The following is a 27,674-nucleotide window of genomic DNA, read 5'->3' as shown; positions in this document are numbered from 1 at the left end:
CATCACTTCTTCGTTTTTGAACGAGGGTGTGACATAGGACTACGAGAAGCTGGATGTTCATCGGTGATGCTCAGGAAGACTTGGCAAGAATGTGGCCACTGCACATGATAGCTGACTGCGGTGGTCATGGGAAGACCGGGTGCTGGATGGCCGCGTGGCGTTATCGAGAGGGAAGACAACCGTGTTCGGCTTATGGCGCGCACCATGCTACATCTGCAGCAGCAATTTCAGCAACAGTTGGCACCAAAGTGACGCAACGAACTGTTACTTATCGGTTCCTTCAAAGACGCCTCTGAGCCACTCAGCCTGTTCCAGTTATTGATTACACTGAATGTACCCTGAAAGGTCTTTCTCTGGAAAGCTCAAGGTACCTGTAACTGGTCATGGATGCCTGTGTTCGTCGCATCTGTGGTGTTCGACTCCTTGATCATATTTCACTATCATATACATACCTATCCGGACTGCGTGCAGACTAGTACAGATTTTTTCCATATCCTTCGGATTCTCTACTGTCTTACCAACGTACGCAGACCTTTACATCTCTCCTGGGCCTTAACGTTCTTGTCTCAACAACATTTCAGAAATACCCACTCCTATCAGAGAAAAATCCTTTCTACACCACTCCATGGTTGAACCACTTTCACGAAGTCCTTCTCAGAGGAACTCGACTCTGGCATAACCTCCTGCACTATACTAAATAACTGAATAACATTTACAACTTCAAAATAGAGCTGGTGACATATCTGCTGAAGCATAAATAATGGATACAAATGTTCCTGAACGCACTCGTTAGCGACAAACATACTTAAATTTCCTTTCCCCAGAACTCGCTGTATCGAAAAACATCTATTTTGCGCACCTACACATTCTTTTTACATCTGCCACTATCAGCAATGTCATCACTGTCTTGATTACCATTTTTTATTGTTATTAACGTTTTTAGTGGCGGCGGCAGCGGTAGTAGAAGTACTGCCGGTATTAACCTCTCAGCTCATAGTGTTACATTATTCGTATTGATACAATAACCATTTTGATACTATTTATCATATTAAAACTTCTATTTTTTAGGTAAATATGCCGTAAAAATGTATTTCATATGTGAAACTTTTCTCAGATGCATGACAGGGCCCGATGTCCCTCAGCTGTTCAGATTTAGAAATAAATAAATATTTCTCCTGAAAGTAGCTCTAAGCTGATGGCTGGGAGTTTAACGGTGTGTGTTACAGCTACAGCTGCTGATGTCGCGGCTGGAGATGGAGTAAGTGTCAGGTTTGCAACCGATTAGGATGCAGTATCTGCTGTCGCTCATGTTCCTTTCAAAACTGCCCTGTTAGCAATGTCGACATATTCTTCGCAGTTCTTTATGTCAGCTTGTTAGAAAGCAGATCCTGGATTGTGTCATCTCGGGCTCTCGAACGGGCTAACACCTCTTTTAGTCACGTTTGAAAGTACTCATAATCTGTATCTTTGTTTTTACCTCGCTTATCAGTTGCCGTACTGAACAGCGTTACTAGCTTTCTTTCAATGATTCGTTTCTTACTGAAATTGCACAAACGTATTTCCGTATCCGTCTCCACATCATACCTTGATTTGATATCACATGCGAAGAATCAGAGAATATAGTACAAGAAATTGTCCATAGATTGCGCTATCGCGAATTGATGCTGCGTTAGGAAATTCTAAGATTATAGCAATATAAACAAACAATATAATGCGCTGCCTGCGGTTAAATATTTTATCATTACACGACTTTGTTTAAACCGTTACTATCCAGCCTATGAATGAACCTCACAATACTTCAAGAGTTTACTTAATATACGTTTGCTAGAATAGTAAAGCGTACAACTCAATTGCTGGGCCGAGGCTATGCGACTACTGAGTATTCTCTGCTATATGCTGTCTCCGTTCTTACCTCGACTCGAGGGCGTGAAGCAAGTGGACGTCGATTTTCGTCTGGCAGCTGGACTCCCACTCCACTGCCATACTATCCTAGTCACAAGATCCCGGGTGTCGGCACCACATTATGCACCGTGCATTAACTGACATGTAATGTTCACAGCTTTATTTTCGTCTCCAGTCAGAGATATATATATATATATTACAGAGATGAATAAAGATCAGAGCGCATTCACGATGAAGATCATGTCGAACGTGTATTCGATGTAGATGGCTGAGGAATCACTCATGACTAAATGTAGTGCCAATTAGGGAACATAACAACTTTATTTGCCTTAACTCTGTGGAACCAGGAAATAGGGTTTAAAGGGCATGTTTGGCTATGTTTGTCCATAATATTTACATTTACTGCTCCTTGATGACTGATATTCAAGTGCCCACTCTAGTCTTCCTCTTCTGTGTAATGCAATCTTTCGGTGAGATGGCATATTTTAAAGAGCCATTTTTATCAGCGATCCTCACTAATTCGTCCACTACTTCATTAAATATAATGTTAGCGTGTCCCTTGGTCCACATAAACGTTAACTTCTACGCGTGAGTACAGACCTTTTTTGTGGCATTCTCAGCGTCTTCTACCATTAGATTAGTTTTCCTGAGAAGAGCTCACGTCTGAATGTCTTGGAACAACCTTCTACAGTACAGTAAAAGCGCAATGTTTATATTGTGAGTTTCCGCAACTAATTTAAAGCTTCACGCATAGTTCGTTGGCGCTTCTATGGAAAGTCTCCCTTGGAAGTGCAATCAGATTCTTTGCAACATGCGCTTGGCCACAGGAACACGCTACAACCCCCGCCATTCGCTGTGGTTTTGGAGCCGTCATTATATACACTACCGGACAAAAGTTTTCGATTAACTATCACAACTATTGATTTTTAATTAAAACAGAGAATTCATTCTAAATATTTTATCACATCCCTAATTCCGATAATGAAACAATTACAATCATGTAAAGCTGGAGGCGCCTGTACTGCGTATTTGACTACTTGTTCACCTAGAGGGGCACTGATGAGCATCCGCTACAACACTGACGTACCTTAACCTAAGCTGGTTCCGTTCTAGTAGGCCTCATTCCTTCAGTTCGCGTCAGTGTACAGTACAGTGGGTGAATTTGGCAGTGTGCTTGTATGCCTAGTGAGGTTCATAACGTATTATCTCCTAAGGAGACAGAATCAGAAGACTGGAATTCAAAAACGTGCTGTAATTTAGCCCTGCAGGAACGCTACTCTAGAAAGACAACAGCAACAAAAGTTGGCATAACCCCCATCTACTATGATATATACGTTGTAGCGGTTCAAGTACACTAGTGTCAATGTAAGTGTGTCTGGAAGACACCGAGTAACTTCATACAGGGAAAATCAATTCATATGTGCACAGACTTATCGCCAAAGGACGCGTACTGTACCTTAAATTCTCGAGAAAGTAAATACTATGCGAGCAACTCCAATCGCTGTCCCAATAGCGCAATGTCTTCTCAGTGACAAGTTTTAAAGTGGTGTAAGGCGTCCATAAAACGGTTATTATGTGAACAAAATAAGGTGGAACTATTACAACGGGTACAGCGAAAGCAGTGGTTTTCACGGACGAATCTAAATATGAAGTATTTTGGAAGCCATCCTCGACTTCGTGGAGAACGTATGAGGAGTAATGTTTGGCGGCAACGGCGGATGGTCGGCCATGGTGTGGGGATGTTTTATGGTTGATAAAGTCAATAGTCTAATGAGAATTAATAAAAAAATTAGAGAAGTAGTATACTCCGGCCTGACGCATTTTACTCTTTCACTTGCGCAAGAGAGCGTCTTGGATTCGCATTGTTTACTGTTCTAATTGATAATATCCAATCTGAACTAACAATGCCTCTCTTTCACAGTGTACATGAAAGCAGATATTTGTTCCTTTATCAAGATAAAGGCCAAGTCGTTGTGCCTGTAGGACACAGTGTACTGAACTGTGAGGTAGTCAACCGGTGACGCAGACAGAAATTTTTGCAATTAAATGGTCGATGTTCCGTACGGCGTTCCAAAATGGAACAAATATAGCCCATAACTTATGTATAATATATACATTTATATAAAATATTAAATATTCCAGAATATGCTACTATTAAATGTAGAAGGAAGTCACAGATGCCGAAGTAAAATACACAAACGACTAAAAAATGACTCGCTGAAAGGAGATCCTAGCCAGAAACCGTTACGTTCTCAGCCCGTGCCCGTATGCGTAACACTATTTTTCAAAGACGTAATGTATATCCATTTATTTGATATTACGATGTTGTCAAAGACTTATCTATCGAGATGTCGTTAACTGACATTTAATTGCAATAAATTATACAAAGAAGGAGTGATTTTGATAAACTTCTAATGCGCTGGTGTCCTGAAACTGGATCCACCAACTAACGATACGAAAAACACCAAGCACTAAAAACACCAAAACCGAATATTTTTAACCAACAATACTTCGCTACCTACATTTTATTACAAAGAACCGTACCACAAGCGGCTATTTTTTCTAGAGATCATCAATATGATAGCATTACATCAGATCATATTCAGAGTATTTAAGCAATAATGTAGAAATCACCAGCAATAAGGGCCAAAACTACAAATATGGTGGCTCCTAAATTGCGTTTCTTAGGCAGAAAGCCCTTATGCATCTCATCAGTCACATTTCTCTCCATGAAGCATAAATCGGCGGCATCTTATTCTACCTGCCACGGTCGATATGAAATTCCCCGTTGTGACGCCATATATAATGGACGAGCTTCTCGTCCAAGTTCACTTTCCCGCCTTGAGTGAGGACTGCTTGACCCTTTGTTTACTACCAATGAAATCGGTGTACAGTGAAATACAAAGGTAAACTAAGAAAAGGGCCAGAACATTCAAGAGCAAAATTGTTAGAAAAATCTATGTTAAGTGTTTGGGAAACTCCGCGAACTGTTGTTATCACTCATGCAGAACACCGTGTTTCACTGTGCTGCACAATATACCATCTCTATGTTCCCTCTGTAGGCGTATGTTGCTGCTTCATTTAGCGTGTGGAACGCGAGCTTTAAAACAGCTAATGCTTCGTGATTATTGCTGTTATTCTTGTCGAGAGCGTTGAATGCCCCACGACCCGTAGAATCATAGAAACTGTAACCTTTATCAAACTCAATCTTCGTCGTGAATTAATTTCGCAGAATATTATGCTACACTGACTATAGCCACGTGAAGAACAATCCACGTTATTCGTTGTCAGTGTTTCACTTTGTCGTTGACATTACTGACTTCTGATAGCTTAACAGTGGCCAGATCAGCAGTGCACAGATTCCATTGTTCCGTGATTCTATGGCTGAGCAGACGAGACGACTCAACCCTTATTTGCCAATGATTACACTCTGAAGCCATGCATAACTCTCTTGCTCAGGACGAAAGGTGACTCGTAGTAATGACTTACGGCACTCAAAATGTAAATTAAAGGAGCCTCAGAAAAACCTGAAGTTCTCCGAACTGTGTAACCACAAACTCGATACACACAGTTTACTGTGGTCGCTGTTAGAGGTCAGATGTAATTCACCCTTAAGACACGGGGATCATAGGACCACCTTCACACTATTTCTCTACACTTCCACTCCCGAAACTATTTGTCTACACTTCCACTCCCGAACGGCGCGCAGGAAAAACAAACGCTTAAATATACTTAAATCTTTCCGTGCGAATACTGATTTCTCTTATTTTATTTTTATGTTCGTTTCTCCCTATGAGTGGGGGTGCAGCTCCAGTACAAGTTACGTGGGGAGCATTGTTCTCTTATGGAACCAAACTGGCCAGTTGCTTTAGTACCACTTATATAAATAAAACTTTCATTTATGTCCTTCTTTTGTTCGTTTAGGAGATGATCTATAACTATCATGACAGTTACTATAATTTATGGCCATGGTAGCTGTCGAGTAGCCTACTTGCGTTCATGTTTGCACAGGAATTCGATTACTTTCTGTGTGAAGTGTTAACTGTCATGTCCACGTCGGTAGCTAGGTGGTTAGCGAGCCGAATTGCTGAGTGAGGGAGCTAAGGTTCAATTCCTGCTAGGTCGGAGATTTTATCCGTTTTCGGACTGCATGTTGCGTTGTCCTTACTTTGGTATCGTCATAATTGACATTACTATTGAGAAGCCCGTAGAAATTACAAAATAAAAAAGGATTATCATAACGAAGACAGCAATTTATGACCCTCAACTGATGCCTCTCCTCCCCCACTGGAGCAGTGTGCTCTTTCTCCTACCAACAGTGTTTTAGTGTGCTCGCATTGGTCCTCCCTCCACCGCCACCACCCTCCTCCCTAGTGCCTCCATCATGCTGAGACTGTCATTCTCAGTCTGTCCCTCCACTGGGCAGCTGCATGAGACATCTGCAATTTCCAGCATGGTAATGCATCCTCAATGCTGTTTGCAGATTATTTTAGGAACGTGGTTGTAAATATGGAACTTAACATCAAAAGACACCAAAAAATGCACTATTGCTACTCTCATATTACAGCAAATAACATTCCTACTTAAGAAGAAAATAGGTCTTTGTAACTAACATTACGGCACATAAATGGCAATCATGCGTAAAAATGTGTAGCTAACGTCACTCTGCATCAACAAAATACTCACTTTCTACTTTGATACTACAATACTATGGTAAATAACAGTCGTATACGGTATCAACGTAGTTTATTATATACCTTCTGCACACTGGTACTGCACTCGGTTGGGGATACTTGAGAGAGCAGATCAATGCAGTCCATCTCGTCCGCTCCAGTAATAAAATGGGTACACTGCCTGAAGTCTCTCTTACAGCATGATTTGCATCAAATTCAAAAAGCTTAAGGATGTGCTGCTGGTTTAGCACAACCAAGAGGGTACTTGCTAATAGAGAAAGGGAGTAGCCCTCATTACCAACGAGTCCGCAGCTCGTGGCCTAGCGGCTAACGTTGCTACCTCTGGATCACGGGGTCCCGAGTTCGATTCCCGGCCGGGTTGTGGATTTTCCCTGCCCGGGTGCTGGGCGTTTGTGTTGTCCTCATCATTCATGAAAGTGGCTAGACTGCACTGTGTACAGATTGGGAATATGTACAGGCGTTGATGAACGAGCAGTTGAGCGCCCGACAAACCAAACATCATCATCATTACCAACTGGTTCCGCTAAACCAGCCATAAAATTTATACAGAAGAAGAGCATAAAACCTTTTTTTTTAAAAAAAAAGAAAGCCACTTTTATTCAAATCTTTGTTTACTTCCTTCACGGTGCAGTTTAATGGAAGATGTGCCACCAACATAGCAATTTACATCTAACGGTAAATGCTTATCATACTTGGAAATAACATCACTATGAAACACAGGTGGTAGCTTTTGAAATTTCTATGTTCTTTTACACAAAGCAGATATTAGTTTTTAAGAAACAGCTAGTAAGTACTCTACTGGATTCAAATTATAGCGGTCACCCATAAGTCTTTTATTACTTTATGAATAACTTTATACACTTTTCAGATACAAGTAGGTAGGGAATATACACTCCTGGAAATGGAAAAAAGAACACATTGACACCGGTGTGTCAGACCCACCGTACTTGCTCCGGACACTGCGAGAGGGCTGTACAAGCAATGATCACACGCACGGCACATCGGACACACCAGGAACCGCGGTGTTGGCCGTCGAATGGCGCTAGCTGCGCGCGCAGCATTTGTGCACCGCCGCCGTCAGTGTCAGCCAGTTTGCCGTGGCATACGGAGCTCCATCGCAGTCTTTAACACTGGTAGCATGCCGCGACAGCGTGGACGTGAACCGTATGTGCAGTTGACGGACATTGAGCGAGGGCGTATAGTGGGCATGCGGGAGGCCGGGTGGACGTACCGCCGAATTGCTCAACACGTGGGGCGTGAGGTCTCCACAGTACATCGATGTTGTCGCCAGTGGTCGGCGGAAGGTGCACGTGCCCGTCGACCTGGGACCGGACCGCAGCGACGCACGGATGCACGCCAAGACCGTAGGATCCTACGCAGTGCCGTAGGGGACCGCACCGCCACTTCCCAGCAAATTAGGGACACTGTTGCTCCTGAGGTATCGGCGAGGACCATTCGCAACCGTCTCCATGAAGCTGGGCTACGGTCCCGCACACCGTTAGGCCGTCTTCCGCTCACACCCCAACATCGTGCAGCCCGCCTCCAGTGGTGTCGCGGCAGGCGTGAATGGAGGGACGAATGGAGACGTGTCGTCTTCAGCGATGAGAGTCGCTTCTGCTTTGGTGCCAATGATGGTCGTATGCGTGTTTGGCGCCGTGCAGGTGAGCGCCACAATCAGGACTGCATACGACCGAGGCACACAGGGCCAACACCCGGCATCATGGTGTGGGGAGCGATCTCCTACACTGGCCGTACACCACTGGTGATCGTCGAGGGGACACTGAATAGTGCACGGTACATCCAAACCGTCATCGAACCCATCGTTCTACCATTCCTAGACCGGCAAGGGAACTTGCTGTTCCAACAGGAGAATGCACGTCCGCATGTATCCCGTGCCACCCAACGTGCTCTAGAAGGTGTAAGTCAACTACCCTGGCCAGCAAGATCTCCGGATCTGTCCCCCATTGAGCATGTTTGGGACTGGATGAAGCGTCGTCTCACGCGGTCTGCACGTCCAGCATGAACGCTGGTCCAACTGAGGAGCCAGGTGGAAATGGCATGGCAAGCCATTCCACAGGACTACATCCAGCATCTCTACGATCGTCTCCATGGGAGAATAGCAGCCTTCATTGCTGCGAAAGGTGGATATACACTGTACTAGTGCCGACATTGTGCATGCTCTGTTGCCTGTGTCTATGTGCCTGTGGTTCTGTCAGTGTGATCGTGTGATGTATCTGACCCCAGGAATGTGTCAATAAAGTTTCCCCTTCCTGGGACAATGAATTCACGGTGTTCTTATTTCAATTTCCAGGAGTGTATATTGCTATCTTTTTACCCCAAAGAGGAAATACAATTGTAAATGTCATTATCGTTCGAGACACATCAACACTTGTACTACGAGAGATGGTCTAGATAAGCATCTGACTGAGTGTTCCACGTAGGAACCAGTTCATGTGCAAATGACAATTGAAAACAAGAAATACCAGCACGAGGAGCGTTGCCCCTCCACAGCATATACTGACTTTAAATGTCTACTCATTCTTATCGCGCTCTGTAAGGGAGACTGCACTGATACATATGCAACCTTTACAGAGCAGCATGAACCATATGTTGGGACATATAGAGTTGTATCGTGGTATGACTCAGGTAAGAATCGTTTGATAAAACATTTGTCAGGGATGATTCTGGGAGGTGGCTGCTCTGTGAGGTAGAACAACTTGCGTGGTATTTTGATCACAATAACGCCACCAACATCTCCATGATCATCCCACAGGGGAAGTTCTGCAGCACAGCATACACTGTAGGCAACTTTAACAACTACATGCCGTGACTCATACTCACATCCTTCGACAATCTGAGCAGTTATGATGAGGATTTCGTAACTGTGCGCCTTGGATGCTTTTGGTTTGCTCAAAGACCAGATCGTGTCCTGCATGACAGCGATAAGACACACATCTCGTTCTCCAGGCGAATGACGCCAAACATTACATCGCATTTCCTGGACTTAATTCGATTTATACAAGTGGTGCTTTAGAAATACATACCCACATTCACCAGTAATCTTACAGGCAGTACCGTAACGAATTCCGGGTATAAGCATCTGGTGAATGTTTAGGAGGATTCAGCGTCTATGATTTAGGGGAGTATGCAAAGCTATATACGGGCATGGACGTACAACTACTTGCAGATATTTTCGAGAAGTTCTGGATAGTATGCATGACCACATACACTTTGAATTCCACATTACATTACATGTCAACACTGAATTTTTGATCAATGTCAACATGGTTTTCATTTTGGAATGCAGCATGAACGGTGGACTTTGGCAATGTGTGCACAGACACGCCAAGGCAAACAAGACGTGAATGGGCGGGCAAATGGCTCTGAGCATTATGGGACCTAACTTCTGAGGTCATTAGTCCCCTAGAACTTAGAACTACTTAATCCTCACTAACCTAAGGACATCACAAACATCCATGCCCGAGGCAGGATTCGAACCTGCGACCGTAGCGGTCACGCGGTTCCAGACTGTAGAGCCTAGAACAGCTCGGCCACATCGGCTGGCAATGGGCGGACAGTTTAAAGCGTATGAGTATGAGAGTTACATACGTATCTTCGTGTTAACAACTCATACGGATATGCCACGCAACGTAATCTGGCTGTTGGGAAGTTCGATGGCTGTCTGAGGAGGACAGCCATATATTAGGTGATTTCAAAGGTGTGGCAGCTGGTCTGGTAAAGGATATGGTGTGGAAGGTAGACTTGGCATATCCTGCAAGTTTGCATGATACGCATAGCAATGGAGCACCTCGTCCCATAAAAGGACTCCACCCTCAGTCCAGTGACGGCACTGCGACGAAAACAGATATGCATTATGCACTGCAGATAACTCCACCAACGTATCCGTTTGGAATGGTTCTGATTAGTGTCACACATGTCATCTCATTCAAGTGAAGTCGCTGGTTGAGGAAGTATATTGACGTTAAAACGGAACGGACGGTCCTTCTGACACGTGACTTAGAGAAATATTTTTTAAAAATTGATGAATAATGCTATTTTCAAGAAATACGTGGACAAATTAAGAAAATACCACGAAATTCATGAAGTATACTGCTGGGAGAGGCACTATGGTGGCATTATTACGTCGCTTGGCCACATTCTTCAGCCAAGGTTTAGTCGTTCTGGAGATGGATACGTTTTCGATGGAGTTCATGAGAGCTGTTTATGTTTGTATGTGTATATCGTACATTTCCTAACTCCGTGTGCAGCAATTTCACTATGCCTTTCTAAAGACCAAATTCACTGACACAGAGTTACTTTATATGGATGAAGACTGATTCATCTACTGGATGAAAGACTGCAACTCATATAAAGTAACGATGTACAGTCCGGAGGAATTCGACACGTCTGGATATTCGACCAATAATACGGTTTACGCCTAATAACAAGAGGGTTATCAGAATCAACTCTTCTCGATTGTCAAGCCACGTCAGTTCGAATAAAATTCTCTGTGCCTATCTCCGCCATCGTTGTCAGGAGCAGGGGACAGCACTATGGTCTTATTTTATAACCACGAATGTGGTGGATGGCACCAGTGAGAGAGGGCCGAAACGATTTGCTGAATTCTCTGACCTACGTAGATGCTGCTTTGTCGACTTTAAGATGGCGCAGCATATCTTATATTTTGGGTCGGGTTGGAACTCTGGTGTCAATCCATGTCGCTAGAATACACGTCCTAACTTGCTGCACATTGTCCTGCAGTGTGTCTCCCACTCTGTTGTAAAAATTTTCTTAGCCTGCTTTTTCTCTACTTGTTTACACATTGTAGTAAGCAACGGAAACTATAGTGCGTTTAAAGTTAGTTGCGCCTTTGACAGTTCAGTACTGATCGAGTGGAGGAAAGCGAGTTGCCAGCGTGTGCTGAACGCGTCAGCATACGAAGATAATGCCAGGCCTGCTCGGTGCGTCAACTGTCGGCCGCGCAAGCTGCTCCATCTGCAATATTTTTCAAACGATTTTGGAGAAACTATACGGTAGCAGACTGTGAGCTTCATTCGTCAGCTTCATGATCAGTTACCTATTACTTCGTAAATGGTCATAGTTTTAGTGATATTTCGGTATTAGCCAAATCACTGCGAGAAATTCTTAAAGCTTAAAGTGAAAAATAGGTATCGCTACGAATTTTCGTGTGATGTGAAATGTCATATGTTGCTGCATATAAAATTTAGGTAACATATTGAATTATTTATTAAACCTCGAAGGATATCTTTATTTATCTCCAGCGTCCAGAAAATGGAATGTGTGTAAACGTTTCCGTCACGAACGCACAAGCCCCTGAAAAACGCAGAACGAAATATTCATAAAGCCCTCGTAACTCATAAACGGTCTGAGATATCCAAACTAGAATTTGACAAATGACAGAACGCAAAGAGCAGAGTATTTTGCCATATGATTAATATGCGCAACTTCCATGTCTACCACAGTATTCAAGCAACTACTGAAGTTTTAAAAGAAGTAATGCAATGTTTAAGGACCATCAGTAGCCTGTGAAAAGAAAACTGCTGTGGGTTATGGAACAATGTAAATGAAGAAGCTGCACATTTATTTTTATACTGACAATTGGCTTTCTCGTAACTAATGATATGTCTCGCCATGTGTTGGTAGTTTAATAATACACTGTTTTATGATTCTGCCACTATTTAAACTGCAGTAGAATCTTAGTGAGATGTATATCTGTAAATTCTGCTGAGTCTAGGCAAAAGAGGTAGTTGCTAACAGCAGAAGGGAAGTATTACTCAAAACTCGACACAGTCCTTCATGAATCCGTGTCTCCTTAAATACATTTTTTGGTATGGGTGACAACTTGACACCAGCCCTGTTATGTAACATTTGCAATGACTTCTTTTGTCAGCATTTCAACCTCAATGAGCGTAAATTTCTTATTTCTGCCACATTACTTTTCACCTAGGCCTATATATTCTCAGTAGGATTTAAATGTGAATGATACGGGGGAAGCCTGAATGAACTATGCCCTTTAGCGTTAGCCTGTTCGCGGCCTAGTAGCGTAGAGTTTTTGGCTTGTACAGTACTACAAGTTCCATTAACTTCGCCTTACACAACCTAGGTTCAATTTATCCAATCGAATATTCTTTGCACCTAGAGAAAAATAGCCGCTTTCCTTCGTTGCATTGTTGGGGCTTTATCCATCACAACAGAGTGATATTGGGCATTGTCCATTGCTTGTCGAATTCGGAGGAATAGTTTGCAGCAGAACATTATATTCACAGCCATTGATCGTATTCTAGGACGAGCGCTTCTACTGCGAATCTCGTGTTCACACGTGCTGTACTGTTGTTATTAATGTAGCGCCAACACGAAACACTCGTTCACAACAACTGACGACTGCTGAACACTTTAAAGCCAGAAAATATCACTTTACTACAAGAGCAAACAGACGCGACACCACGTGGCACTGTTTATCCATGGCGTGGCAATAGGGGCGCTCTACCAAGCAAACTGCTGGTGGCGTTGTAGGGAAAGCCGGCTCACCATTCGTGTTACCTGGGCAACAGCGTCATGTCCCCACCGGTGAGCCAAACGTCAAAAGTCGCAACTAATATTAAACGCACTATAGTCATCAGGCTTTAATTTTATAATAAAATTTACGGTCTAGGTACTAAAAGATTTTAGGATCAAAATATTTTATTTACTAATATAAACATTTGTGTGATTTATTGTGTATTATTTAGAACCAACATCCACTTTTCGCATCATGCAGACATTTGTCTAAATCAGTCTGCAACTCGTTCTCGTGCTCTGATCACTTTCCTAGCTGGTAAACTACCTTATGATCTCCAAACATTCTAAGAGGGCTGCACAGTTTGTGTCCTAAATCATTTACCGGTACATAAATTAAGATAAGCAGGGAACCTGTTCAAATGGTTCAAATGGCTCTGAGCACTACGGGACTTAACATCTGTGGTCATCAGTCCCCTAGAACTTAGAACTACTTAAACCTAACTAACCTAAGGACATCACACACATCCATGCCCGAGACAGGATTCGAACCTGCGACCGTAGCAGTCCCGCGGTTCCGGACTGAGCGCCTGAACCACTAGACCACCGCGGCCGGCAGGGAACCTGTAACGCGCCCTTGGGGGTCCCCAGATGTCACTTCGTTTACACTAGATGACTTCATATCAGTTATTACGGACTGTGCTCTCTGTGACAGGAAATCGCAAATGCCGGCCGGTGTGGCCGAGCGGTTCTTGGCGCTACAGTCTGGAACCGCGCGACCGCTACGGTCGCAGGTTCGTATCCTGCCTCGGGCATGGATGTGTGTGATGTCCTTAGGTTAGTTAGGTTTAAGTAGTTCTAAGTTCTAGGGGACTGATGACCTTGGAAGTTAAGTCCCATAGTGCTCAGAGCCATTTGAACCATTCTTTGAAATCGCAAATCCAGGCGCAAAACTGATACTATACTCCGGAAACAAGCAATTTGGTTAGAAACCTTTTATGGAACGGTGTCAAAAGACTACTGGAAATCTAGGAGTATGTAAGCAATCTGAGATACTCTGAAGAGAGCACTAAAGACATCACTCAGAGCGTCGTGTGAATAACGAGGCAGTTTTTTCACAAATACAATATTTCCTTCATCCGCGGTGCTTATGTCTCATTAGATCAGTTTTGTCGAGGAATTTCATAGTAATGGAACACAGTATATGTTTTAAAAACCTATTACAAATGTTAGTCGTAAACACTGACGATAGCACGAGTCGAGAGGATAAATATTTTGTTGGCTTCCAGTGGCTTTCGTGTCAGTTTATGCATTGCCATAGTATATTTAGTTGTTGCCGGGGGAACATAAAGCTACAAAATTATTCTTCAATTAAGATCATTTTGAATTTGGAAATTTGTGTTAAGCTCTTATGGGACCAAACTGCTGGGGTCATCGGTCCGTAAGTCTTCACACTACTTAATCTAATTTTAACTTATCGCTATAGGCAACACACACACACAACCCCGAGGGAGGACTTGAACCTCCGAGTGGGGGAGGGGGGAGTTGCACGTACCGTAACAAGGCAAGGCACCTCAGACCGGGCGGCTAACTAAAACGCGCGGCAAGATAATCTTAAACAGGATGACACAAAATATGTGTTTGAAAGTATTTGTCTTCTGTGGTTTAATTGTTGCCGTAAATGACTCTCGTTGTGATATTGCTGTGTAGTATCCCTGCAAATTCTATAGCTCACACACCGATGTTTCAGTTCACATTTCAGAATGATAGCTCTAACTTTGGTACTGTGTTTGTCGATGGCCAAGGCATATCACGTTAATCGTAGGGTTGAGACGCACATTCAACAGCACACTTCGACCAAGAACAAAACCCCCGGAATGCCCATTTCTCGGTGAAATTACATGACAGAGCTGAAGTAAAATTGTAATGACAACAGTTAAGCAACCTCTGATACAGATTTTTGTGTAATGTTAACTCTGTTGTTTAACAGATTGCTGAATTGTCTACATGGTTCCAGAAAGGGCCAGTCAGGACGAGCAGTCTCAGTTGTAGCCCTAGGGAGTGTGCGAGTGCGAACTTCATTCAGTGAGAAGTCCACGACATCAGCAATACGTGCAGCACAGAAAGTCAGGAAGTCACGACGGTCTCTCCAGAGGTTAATGAAAAAGAAACTACGGTGCCAACCATTGAAGAACAGGGATGTGAAGCGGCCACAGTCTTTTTGAAATGACATGACTGAGGCCTCTGAAAATGGAACTGTCGACACGGATCAGACATGTCTTACTGATGAGCCACACGTTCATCTCCATAGGTACTTCAACAAACGGCACTGGCAGTACCAGGCTGCCGAGAATCCACATTTTCTAGCTACTGCTCGACCTCATCAAGAAAAAGTCACTGTGTGGTGCCCACTTATTACACAGTGTACTAAAATGCCCATTTTTATTGCGGGGCCTATTACAGCAGACCAATAAAGCTAGGTATTGGAACATGAATTTCTACTGGCTACACGATGCGACGGAATACTTCGAAACTACTGTTTCATGCAAGACGCAGCACGTTTATATCGTACTGCTGCCTTCTTAGATTTCTCTCGAGAGACGCCCAGGGATCGGACGAATGCCCTGGACACTTTAACATTCACTGTTCACGGTTTAGAATGACACCGTTGTAGCGCCGATCTCAGCGCTGGTGATTATTTCACATGAGATTATCAGAAAGACAGACCACTCAAAGATGCACCTGCAACAATCCTAGATGTTGGTACTGCAGTTTCCAGAGAAATTCGAGCATTCTAAAATAATGATATTGAGAAAGTCATCACGGAATTCCGTTCAAGCATATACGGATTCATCGCTGCAGAAGGGAAACACTTTGAAAACTCTCAGTATTTAATTTCAAGTTGTCTGCTACAGCATAAACGTGATGGCAAGAATCTGTAACCCCACATTTTGTGGCAATAGAGAAAAAGTTCGTAACACTTATTTTGAGCCAACCTGTAAGTAGGAGCCGTGTACCCGTGTAAGACATGTGATGTTGTGGAGTTACTGGAAATTGTGGAACTGTATGACTTGGGAGTTGGACGCGTCGTTCCAGAGAGAGAGAAAGGGTGGGAGGGAGGGGGGGGGCGATAGTGACGGCGTCGTTGTCGAAGACCACTGCTGGAAACAATTCTAGAAGGCGCACCCTGGGGGAGAGTACAGTGTTACAGTGTTACGGCTGTAGGCGGCCGATGCCGGGACGAGGCGTCGGTCAGCTCTGCAGGCGGGCGGCTGCGCTGTCTGAGGCGACGGCGTCGTGCGCACGCACTCTGCCCGCATGGCGGAACTCACAGGCTGTCTTACAAGGGTGACGCAGCCACTCCTCATCACCGCTTTCGTCCACGTCATTGGTGCGTGGGGCGTTGGCCACGAATGAAAGTGACACAAGCGGGAGCTCCAGATGGCGAATTGTCTAGAAAAATATATATATATATAGAGTAGGAGCCGGTAGGACTCGCACACTGAGGGTTCGTACAAACTGTACAGGCAGTTCGTCCACCGCGGCAGTCGAGAGTCTCCAGGTTTCATGTCTGTTATCGGCACTGATACTGCAAGATACCATCCATGGCAAGTCCCAGACTTTTGAGAATGTTTCAATTATAAGTTAAATATTGGTCAACAAGTGAGAAAAGTAATATTTTTGTGTGATATAATTACAAATTAACAATTTTCAGATTTTTTCCTTTCCTTACACGGTGAAACATCGCTCTTTTCCAAATTTCACGGTTCCAGGTCAAGGGGTAGTAACCTATGGCTGTTGATGAGTGAGTTTCCGAGTATCAAAATATATGACATACAGGGTAACAATTATTTAACTGAATGAAAAAAAAGCGTTAATTAGTTTCATACTACAGCGTGCACACATTTCATTCGGCATGTAAACGTCACTACAGATATTCGGATTTAGTTATGATATGTTCAGTATGCCTGCATCCTTGGGCATGACCTGACGCAGGTGAATACCAAAATTCTGCAAGACCCTCCGAACTGTCGGAAAATCGATGCTGTCGATGACCCCCTGAACGGCTGTTTTCAGATCAGCAGTTGTTTTTGAGCTATTGCTGTACACCTTGTTTTCAATATAGCCCCACAAAAAGGAGTCGTAAGTGTTCAGATGCAGAAAATATGGCGGGCAATCGAGGCCCATGGCAGTGGCCTCTCGGTACCCAACACGCAGAATGTGGTCCCCAAAGTGCTCCTGCAGGGCATCAAACACTACCCTGCTTAGACATGGTCGAGTTCCATCTCGCACGAATCACATCTTGTCGAAATTATCGTCACTTAAAATAACAGGGATGAAATCATCTTCCAGAACCTTCACGTAAAATTCGGTAGTCACCGTACCGTGATGGAATATCGCACCGATTTTTCCGTGAGTGGACACTGCTCACCACACCGTCACCCGATGACGGTGAAGAGACTTCTCGATCGCGAAATGCGGATTCTCAGCCCCCGAATGCGCCAGTTTTGCATATTGGCGAATCCATCCAAATGAAAGTCGGCTTCGTTGCTAAGACAAACCGCGCATGCGCGTACTAATTCCCATCATTCACGCGGATGACCGTACACTTTGGACGTCTTAACTCAAACCGTTGAGAAGCTATGACGATTTTATTTCACATAGCTCAATAAGTGTTATCATGTAAATGGCTGCACCTTTCGACTGCATTCATCTAGAAACTTCAATTTTTAGCACCGCCAAGAGGCCGTAAACTCCAGTAGGTGGCAAAAGGCATAAAAGTTTCAACGTGACACGTGTACCTGTTCCTGAGAAAAACGATTTCTAACAGTCAGATAGGAAGACAGACGGAAAGACGGAGATCAAAGTGGCCCTATGAGGTTTCCGTTCTTGCTGACTGAGGTACGAAACCTGCGAGAAATGAACCACTTGTAATAGCATTGTTTCTAGGTAGCATTTGGTACAACGGAAGATGTACAAAACGGTAATTCCAGGGTCGTGTGGTCGAGTCCCTGGACGGAAGCTTATTTTTACTTTTGTTTTGACTTTCAATTTTTACGTTACACAGAGAGTCACCGATCTCTTCTTCACATTCCCCTCGATCGTCAACTTCTTCGGAGCAAGTCAGCTCCTCATCGCACACAAGCGTATACGTCGATAAAACTTCCGCTGCTTTCTAGTGTATTTTACTTACAGTCTGAATGCATTCTTCAGTTATTACCGCTGTACTTTCTGAAGTGATAATGTCATTTTCGACCGAAACATGTAAACTTTAATTCAGCTTCGTTTTCAGTCGTTGCTCCGACACATGTTTGTGGATACTTTCATCTTGCCAATGCCAACTAGCTCTGCAGATGATGAAGAAATAGATGAAATTTATGACGAGATAAAAGAAATCATTCAGGTAGTGAAGGGAGACGAAAATTTAATAGTCATGGGTGACTGGAATTCGTCAGCAGGAAAAGGGAGAGAAGGAAACATAGTAGGTGAATATGGATTGGGGGGAAGAAATGAAAGAGTAAGCCGCCTTGAAGAATTTTGCACAGAGCATAACTTAATCATAGCTAACACTTGGTTCATGAATCATAAAAGAAGGTTGTATACGTGGAAGAATCCTGGAGATACTAAAAGGTATCACATACATTATATAATGGTAAGACAGAGATTTAGGAACCAGGATTAAAATTGTAAGACATTTCCAAGGGCAGATGTGGATTCTGACCACAATCTATTGGTTATGAACTGCAGATTGAAACTGAAGAAACTGCAAAAAGGTGGGAATTTAAGGAGATGGGACCTGGATAAACTGAAAGAACCAGAGGTTGTAGAGAGTTTCAGGGAGAGCATAAGGGAACAATTGACAGGAATGGGAGAGAGAAATACAGTAGAAGAAGAATGGGTAGCTTTGAGGGATGAAGTAGTGAAGGCAGCAGACGATCAAGTAGGTAAAACGACGAGGGCTAATAGAAATCCTTGGGTAACAGAAGAAATATTGAATTTTATTGATGAAAGGAGAAAATATAAAAATGCAGTAAATGAAGCAGGCAAAAAGGAATACAAACGTCTCAAAAATGATATCGACAGGAAGCGCAAAATGGCTAAGCAGGGATGGGTAGAGGACAAATGTAAGGATGTAGAGGCTTGTCTCGCTAGGGGTAAGATAGATATTGCCTACAGGAAAATTAAAGAGACCTTTGGAGAGAAGAGAACCACTTGTATGAATATCAAGAGCTCAGATGGCAACCCAGTTCTAAGCAAAGAAGGGAAGGCAGAAAGGTGGAAGGAGTATATAGAGGGTTTATACAAGGGCGATGTACTTGAGGACAATATTATGGAAATGGAAGAGGATGTAGATGAAGACGAAATGGGAGATATTATACTGCGTGAAGAGTTTGACAGAGCACTGAAAGACCTGAGCCGAAAGAAGGCCCTGGGAGTAGACAACATTCCATTTAGAACTACTGATGGCCTTGGGAGAGCCAGTCATGACAAAACTCTGCCATCTGGTGAGCAAGATGTATGAGACAGGCGAAATACCCTCAGACTTCAAGAAGAATATAATAATTCCAATCCCAAAGAAAGCAGGTGTTGACAAATGTGAAAATTACCGAACTATCAGTTTAATAAGTCACAGCTGCAAAATACTAACGCGAATCCTTAACAGACAATGGAAAAACTGGTAGAAGCGGACCTCGTGGAAGATCAGTTTGGATTCCGTAGAAATGTTGGAACACGTGAGGCAATACTAACCTTACGACTTATCTTAGAAGATAGATTAAGAAAAGGCAAACCTACGTTTCTAGCATTTGTAGACTTAGAGGAAGCATTTCACAATGTTAACTGGAATACTCTCATTCAAATTCTGAACGTGGCAGGGGTAAAATACAGGGAGCGTAAGGCTATTTACAATTTGTACAGAAACCAGATGGCAGTTATAAGAGTCGAGGGGCATGAAAGGGAAGCAGTGGTTGGGAAAGGAGTGAGAAAGGGTTGTAGCCTCTCCCCGATGTTATTCAATCTGTATATTGAGCAAGCAGTGAAGGAAACAAAAGAAAAATTCGGAGTAGGTATTAAAATTCATAGAGAAGAAGTAAAAACTTTGAGGTTCGCCGATGACATTGTAATTCTGTCAGAGACAGCAAAGGACTCGGAAGAGCAGTTGAACGGAATGGACAGTGTCTTGAAAGGAGGATATAAGATGAACATCAACAAAAGCAAAACGAGGATAATGGAATGTAGTCAAATTAAGTCGGGTGATGCTTAGGGAATTAGATTAGGAAATGAGACACTTAAAGTAGTGAATTAGTTTTGCTATTTAGGGAGTAAAATAACTGATGATGGTCGAAGTAGAGAGGATATAAAATGTAGACTGGCAATGACAAGGAAAGCGTTTCTGAAGAAGAGAAATTTGTTAACATCGAGTATAGATTTAAGTGTCAGGAAGTCATTTCTGAAAGTATTTGTATGGAGTGTATGGAAGTGAAACATGGACGATAACTAGTTTGGACAAGAAGAGAATAGAAGCTTTCGAAATGTGTTGCTACAGAAGAATGCTGAAGATAAGGTGGGTAGATCACGTAACTAATGAAGAGGTATTGAATAGGATTGGGGAGAAGAGAAGTTTGTGGCACAACTTGACTAGAAGAAGGGATCGATTGGTAGGACATGTTTTGAGGCATCAGGGGATCACAAATTTAGCATTGGAGGGCACCGTGGAGGGTAAAAATCGTAGAGGGAGACCAAGAGATGAATACACTAAGCAGAATCAGAAAGATGTAGGTTGCAGTAGGTACTGGGAGATGAAGAAGCTTGCACAGGATAGAGTAGCATGGTGAGCTGCATCAAACCAGTCTCAGGACTGAAGACCACAACAACAACAACATCATCTTGTGACTCCTGGCTTCCTTCTAGCGATGTTTCAGACACCTCAGTAATTTCACTTGTAGTATCATAAATCTTCGGTCAACTCGAAATTTTTCACAATCCTTTTACTGTGTTCTCACGGTATTCTCCTAAGATTCACATTACTTGGTGGACAGCCAGCAAGTGAATGAGCTCTGTAGCCGTAGCTAGCGCTGAACCTAAAGACCGACTGTCAGAATTTACCTTCTGCTAGCGCTATTTTTGCCTGCAGCTGCCAAGGGCTGTTCGAAGATCAAATTGACATTGACGGAATACAACGCGTTCTTGGAAAAGATGGTAAAAAAAGTCGCATAGGAACTACAGTTTTACAAAGGCACAATAAAAAGGGGTGGCGTTAGTGATTAGTAATGAAAACGTCTTCGGTCCCACGTTCTAACCCCGCCACTGTTTAAATTTTGAATAAAAATCATCACCTAAGGCAACCGAAGACCTGCGGCATAAGAAGAGGCCATCATTATGCCAACGGCCTTGTCAAAGTAGGCCGAGGAGTGGACAGAGGTTCAGTGCACTCTCTCAATCTTAGTGTCGGAAACACCCCGTGAAAGGTGAAAGAGTCAGCCATGACAACGGTGTGATGATTCAAAATTCAATGGAAACCACTGCATTAAAAACACATAACGTGTATCCATAGGACGTGGCCTGTAGTTGAAAATAAAACTGGTGGCGGGCCACATCAAACGAGTCAGAAAACTAATGAGCCAAAAGAAGTAAAAATAAGGTAAACTGTAGTGGACCTTTCCCAAAGCGTTCGGACTTTGCTCGGAAAATACTTATCTAAGCGTACTTAAGGATATTTTTGAACTTTTTTCAGTTTCTCCTCCACATCTCCGTCCTCATTATTGAGTATTTGATGTTGACGGTTGAGATACTCTGCATTTTGTATCTGTCATTCTTGTTAAGCAAAAACATATTCCTACCATTCTTATCATTCTTTGTAAACCCCGTAGCCGTTGTTCCTTAGTATAACTGAAACCTTCCTCTGGGTAACTGATTCGATAAGTTTAGGTCTGTTGCTAGGAGGTATAAGACGTCACCATAACGAGTTGTTTCTCTGTCTGCTCGAAGCAATATTCGGAAAACACATTCAGAATAATATCACATGAATCCCTGTGTGTGGCACAACTTTTGAGTGTACGACCTTCCCAAGCAATGCCTGGCAAATTGAAGTCACCCTCCATTGCAACAGCATGATATTATTAGCGATAGCCTGCAAGTTTTCTGTGACTACAAGTCCTGACATAGGTGGTCTGTAAAAGCACCCGATTATCATTTTTGAGCGATCTCTGATGCCTGAGGTCACCCAGATTAATACATATTCGGAATCCGTGATAACCTAGCTATGTATTAGTTCCTTAGTGCAATAAATACGCCACCACCACTGGCGACTAACGTATCCTCACGTTTAATATTCCAGTCGGAACTTACGATTTCTCTGCTACTCACTTCCGGTTTCAGTCAACATTCTGTTCCTAACACCAACTTGGCATTATAGCGTTCAATAATCGATACTAGTTCTGGGAACTTTCCTTGGATGCTCGTGCAGTTTAAAATAAGAAACTTTTCTACATCCAGTCTGCGAAGAAGAGCATTCTCTAAGAACGTTGTGGTTGTTGTAAGTTCGAGTTTGGCAGGAAATTCCTCTCTTATTCCAAGGGGGTTCCTCTAACCTAAGAAACGTTTATGTGCACGCGAAATATACTCTGCTACACTAGTTGCCGTTTCCTGCTTGTAGTGCACGCCTGAGGTATTAAGGGAACCCCACAATTCTCCACCCAATTGCGGAGGTCGAGAAATTCGCATCTGATACCTCCGTGGAGTCGTCTGAGCGTCTGTCTTGTACCTTGCACTCTGCTCCAAACCCGAGGACCGCGATCGACACTGGGCCCATAGTATGAATAGCACAGCCTGCACCACGTGTGCGATTCTAGTTGCCTTCACCAAGTCAGCCAGCCGCCGAAAGGAGCCGAGGATGGCTTCAGAACCTAAGCGGCAGACGTCATTCATGCCGACATGTGCCACTACGTGCAGCCGGTTGCACCCATTGCACTAGGTAGCCGCCGGCAGCACCTCCTCTAGATCGTGGACGACACCACAAGCAAACATATCGAGTGAACACCGGCATTATTTACCGCCGTGCATGCTGTTTCTCTGCGGCGGCGTTACCCGCATAAAGATGGAGCTCCTAATTGATAGCATACCCCTCCTGTGTACTTGTCCGGACTGTGGAGGAAAATCCGTCACCGGTCCTACATCCCGTGCTGGCTCAGAAGTATCTTCGTTATTGGGGTAACACCTCGCACCTGTTGCTAATGGATAAGGAGCCAGGCGTGCGGCGTATTCCCCCTTCCGCCTTCCGCCCAGAGACAGCCCACGTTAACCCACCGCTGTCTGTCACTCTCTGTCGAGTGAGGACGGACCGGTCAGATCTTGCATATCGCAGGATACAGCGACAAGCGACAACTAGGTCATCAGGGGATTCCAACGACACCAACGGTGTCGTAGGCTTCAACACTGGCACGCTGATGTCGCCGACGCTTTGAACAGAATCTACAAGCCTGTCGACAATGGCCAGTTTAGCTTGCAGCAGTTTATGGGCAGCAGCCAGTTCTCCTTGCGTCCATTCACAACAAGCACAGTCCGTATTGATATCGTACTGTGTAAAGTTATTCAGTAAGATCTCAAAAAATACAAGCAAAGCAGTCAGGAGTAAATGAGAAAGTAAAAACAGACCCCCCACGCAAGGGAAATTACCCGACCGTGATGTTACTCAGGTTTGAATGTAAGAAAAACATATCGAGGCGAATAAACGAACACTAAAATCTGCTCTGCAGCTTCACGCTATACCCTGAGACCGCAAGATCCGTAAGCTCTGAAAACATAATTAAATGTCTCTACTATCAATTTGATAAATCAACAGTTCCTTTTTTACTAAAAACTCTGCTTCTACGAAAGCTACTCCAGGAAATAAATGTGGAAAATCTAATGCACTGATCTAAACTATGCACTTCGTGCTAACATGACACTGAAATGTAATCACAAGACTTTGCACTTCTGGCGGGGGAAGAAATACGCGAGGAAGCCACCTCACACAAGGATATGCACTAATACTTAAGCAGAAAAAAAAGCTTTGAGTAATTTGCTAAACAGTAGTTTAAGCAGTAAAATACACAGGTACTGTTCACAGAAACTAACCTAAAGTACTGTGTATCAAGCAACAGGAACTGCTGCTGCCGCTACATGGCCGTTCTATTGCCTCGGCGCCTGACACTGCACTTACGAGGAGCTGCCCGACCACCGTACCCTAAACTCCTAAGTGCTGGCTTTATGCCAGATGGACGGCTGGCAGCACTGTGCAAAGAACGAGTCATTCGTTCGCTTACCTCATACAATTTTTTACACCCATCCTCCACAATACTCGAATTTTCCTGACTTGGTCTTGATTCAGCTGTGCTTTCTCCTTCGAATTTTCACTTCAGTACCAACTAACCAACAATTGACTTGGGTAACTTTAGATGAATTGTCTTTTTATGGATTTGTTACTCAGGTGACATTCAATGACATTCGAAGTGTCTCAGTTCTTCTGACTGACCACTTCTGCAGTTATTGCCTCTCGAATGATGGCACACCACGCTCCGCCGCCTTCGATAGAGGCCAGTCAGCCTCTCGCGACGCTTAGTGGTCGCTTCTATAATACTTAGTGGTGTCCGAATACCTTTGATCAGACGGAGTAGCAGGTAGAGTCATGCTCAAAAGTATCCGAACGACCTGAATTGCATTTCGCCTGATTCGCATGCAACCCACATAACGCAGCTGTCTAGCAGGTCCTCTAATCGCTCCTTGGTACAGTCGTTTGACTATTGAAAATGGTTCTAACACGTCACCACTAGAATACACTGCTCTGTATCGCAATAACTGAAGATGTTAAGTAATACCAAGGTACTACAAATATCAGGCAACACCTTATCACAGATAAGACTGACCTTAAGGCTTGTAAGCTCACATATATTACAATAAATAATATATCTGAAGTGTTACCACTCTCATTATTACGTCAGATAGGTAATGCACGTAGTAAGTTCGTCGTATTCATGACTTCCTCTTCAAAGTAACATTGCGTACTTAGAATTCAACACAAAATGACATTAAAAATTCAAGTTATTCACGAGCAGCTAGTTGAGAATATGTATGAATTTCAAATGACACGACGAACCGTCTCGTTATGCATATGGATTCAAACCCTGGTCATGCAGACTAAGCAGAGATATCGTGACTGACGGAAACTAATAGTCATTCCTGACTAGGCATACAGAGAGTGATATACCTCAGTTTTAGACAGTATCACTTAGGAAATATCAACTTTAAATTACATAACGTAAACATTTTTAATGGACGCAACTTCCACCCAGCTTCTATTGTCCCTGTTAACGAACTACGAGAGATGTTAACTATTGCTTCCTCACAAGTAACTTACTTGAAATGCCGTGAGGTAAAGCTTTGCGCTGGAGAGGAATTCGAACCCAGAACCTAATCAGATTGTTATCGAAACACAATCAACTGTGACATATCGGATTTTCTTGGCAGTAGCTAGATGTTTTAACTGAAATGATGAGGCTAAATATTAATTTTTCCCCTCCCAGGATTCCAACCTGGCACCTATCGCTGTTACATTCTAGAGTAAACGAATGTTAAATACGGGATTGTTGCGCCAGCAGCGACATGTGAGCGTGTTTGAACTAGAAATAATATGACGAAGAGTTCAGTGCTGACTGGGAATCGAGCCCCACACATATCGTTGTTGACTGCACACAAAGAGACGTCGGCTACCGAATTTTTCTCCACCAGCAGCTCGGAATAACAGCTCTCAAATAGTTCTGTGTCTCACTGGGAGTCAAAAACGTCAAATATCGTTAGTGTTGGGAACGAATGAAAATACATTAAAAATCGAAATTATTATCCACCAGCAGATAGGTGTTCTCATGCTACAGATTGATAAAACATAATGAAATCTTTAGTGCTGGGCCAGGATTCGAACCCATTCACGCGCAATATGTGGAGATGTTGAGGAATCTGGAGATTTGAACAAACAACATACTGTAGCCGAGCTGTATTGTCACGAAGGAATAAAATTCCGCGTTAAGGGCGGTCTGAGTTGCATTCCCAGTTCAGAACCAATTTTATCGACATACAGAAGCTCAGATAAAAGATGGAATAAGTGCCCTGTGGGCCTATATAGCGATTGTTTCGTCACTAGAAATAAATAACTAGTATAAGAAATGTTACTGTTGATAGAGTTTCTACGTGTCGCCATTCCGTTCGTAGGTCGTGGTCGTGCGGTAGCGTTCTCGCTTTCCACGCCCGGGTTCCCGGGTTCGATTCGCGGCGGTGTCAGGGATTTTCTCTGCCTCGTGTTGGCTGGGTGTTGTGTGATGTAGTTTGGTTTAATTAGTTATAAGTTTTAGGGGACTGATGACCCTAGCTGTTAAGTCCCATAGTGCTCAAAGCCATCTGAACCATTTTTTTTTGTCGCCACTCCAAACTTTATTGTGGCTCAACCTAACGTCTACTTGGTGGAGAAGGAATATCATTTTTAATGTGAATTTAAGACTACAATGCCATTATATCTTCTTCACATGGTGTAGCCAGAAGAGAATGGAATCTGTCTCTCCCTATCTAAAATCATTGACCGAAGTTGGAATCGATCCCAGACCACAGATATATTAACCTATCATCAACCCAACAGACCACCAAATCCTCGTCTCAGCGCCTGATTTTTCTATCATAACGCCGTTGTACCACATTGGCCTGTATCAATCTGCAGCATGTTCAGTGAATTCATTTACTTGGTTGACCGAATCACCATGAACAAGCTGCCTCTGCTACCCAGTGCATGCATTCATCTATATTTTGTAATCACCAAAATAAAATCCCGTAACTGCCACCAACACAGTACTGCCAACAGTGTAGGATTCAGAAATTAAAATAGGAAGTGTTCCTTTCCACTTGAGCTACTCTATTGCGCTGTCAGTTTGTTGAAAACGTCGTGCAGTCCAAAAGAAAAGATATAACTGTTTTTCTCTCATAAGTATTGACCTGGCGGTATGCATTATCCCACAGCGCTGTGGAATGCAGAAGTTCTGGAGGAACTGTTCTTAGCTTCTGGAGCTGTTATCCCTAAGTGTCAGCTAGTGGCGTCATGGTAAGTATCGCGCACGGTAGGTATGATGTCGCGAGTTCGAGTACATTCACTGCTAATTTTTTAAAACGCAATTCAGCTGTCTGCTAAAATTATCAATATAGTGGAACTTGTAACATAATTTCCTTCACTTCTCAACCAAAATAGTCGTATGTGGAAAAAGGGCTAACTTCTGCGACATTTTGTTCATTTCAGGTTTAATAGACAGCCAGACAGTAGATGCATCTCGAAACTTTTGTATTATGTATGGGTAGAGCGCATCGTGCCAAAATACGTCGGAAAAGTATTTTCTACATTAGCTGTCGTCTGTGAGTGGCATTTTATTCTTCTTCAAACCTTGTTTGACAGCTTTAACTCAGAACAAGTTTTCTACATGCATGTAATCAATAAACTGCATGTGCATTTTCAGACTGTTATAGATGACATCAGAGAATTCGCATATATCG

Source organism: Schistocerca serialis, chromosome 7 (assembly GCF_023864345.2).
Source record: "Schistocerca serialis cubense isolate TAMUIC-IGC-003099 chromosome 7, iqSchSeri2.2, whole genome shotgun sequence".
In the NCBI taxonomy this organism is placed as follows: Eukaryota; Metazoa; Arthropoda; class Insecta; order Orthoptera; family Acrididae; genus Schistocerca; species Schistocerca serialis.
Note: the sequence above shows the minus strand (reverse complement) of the source record.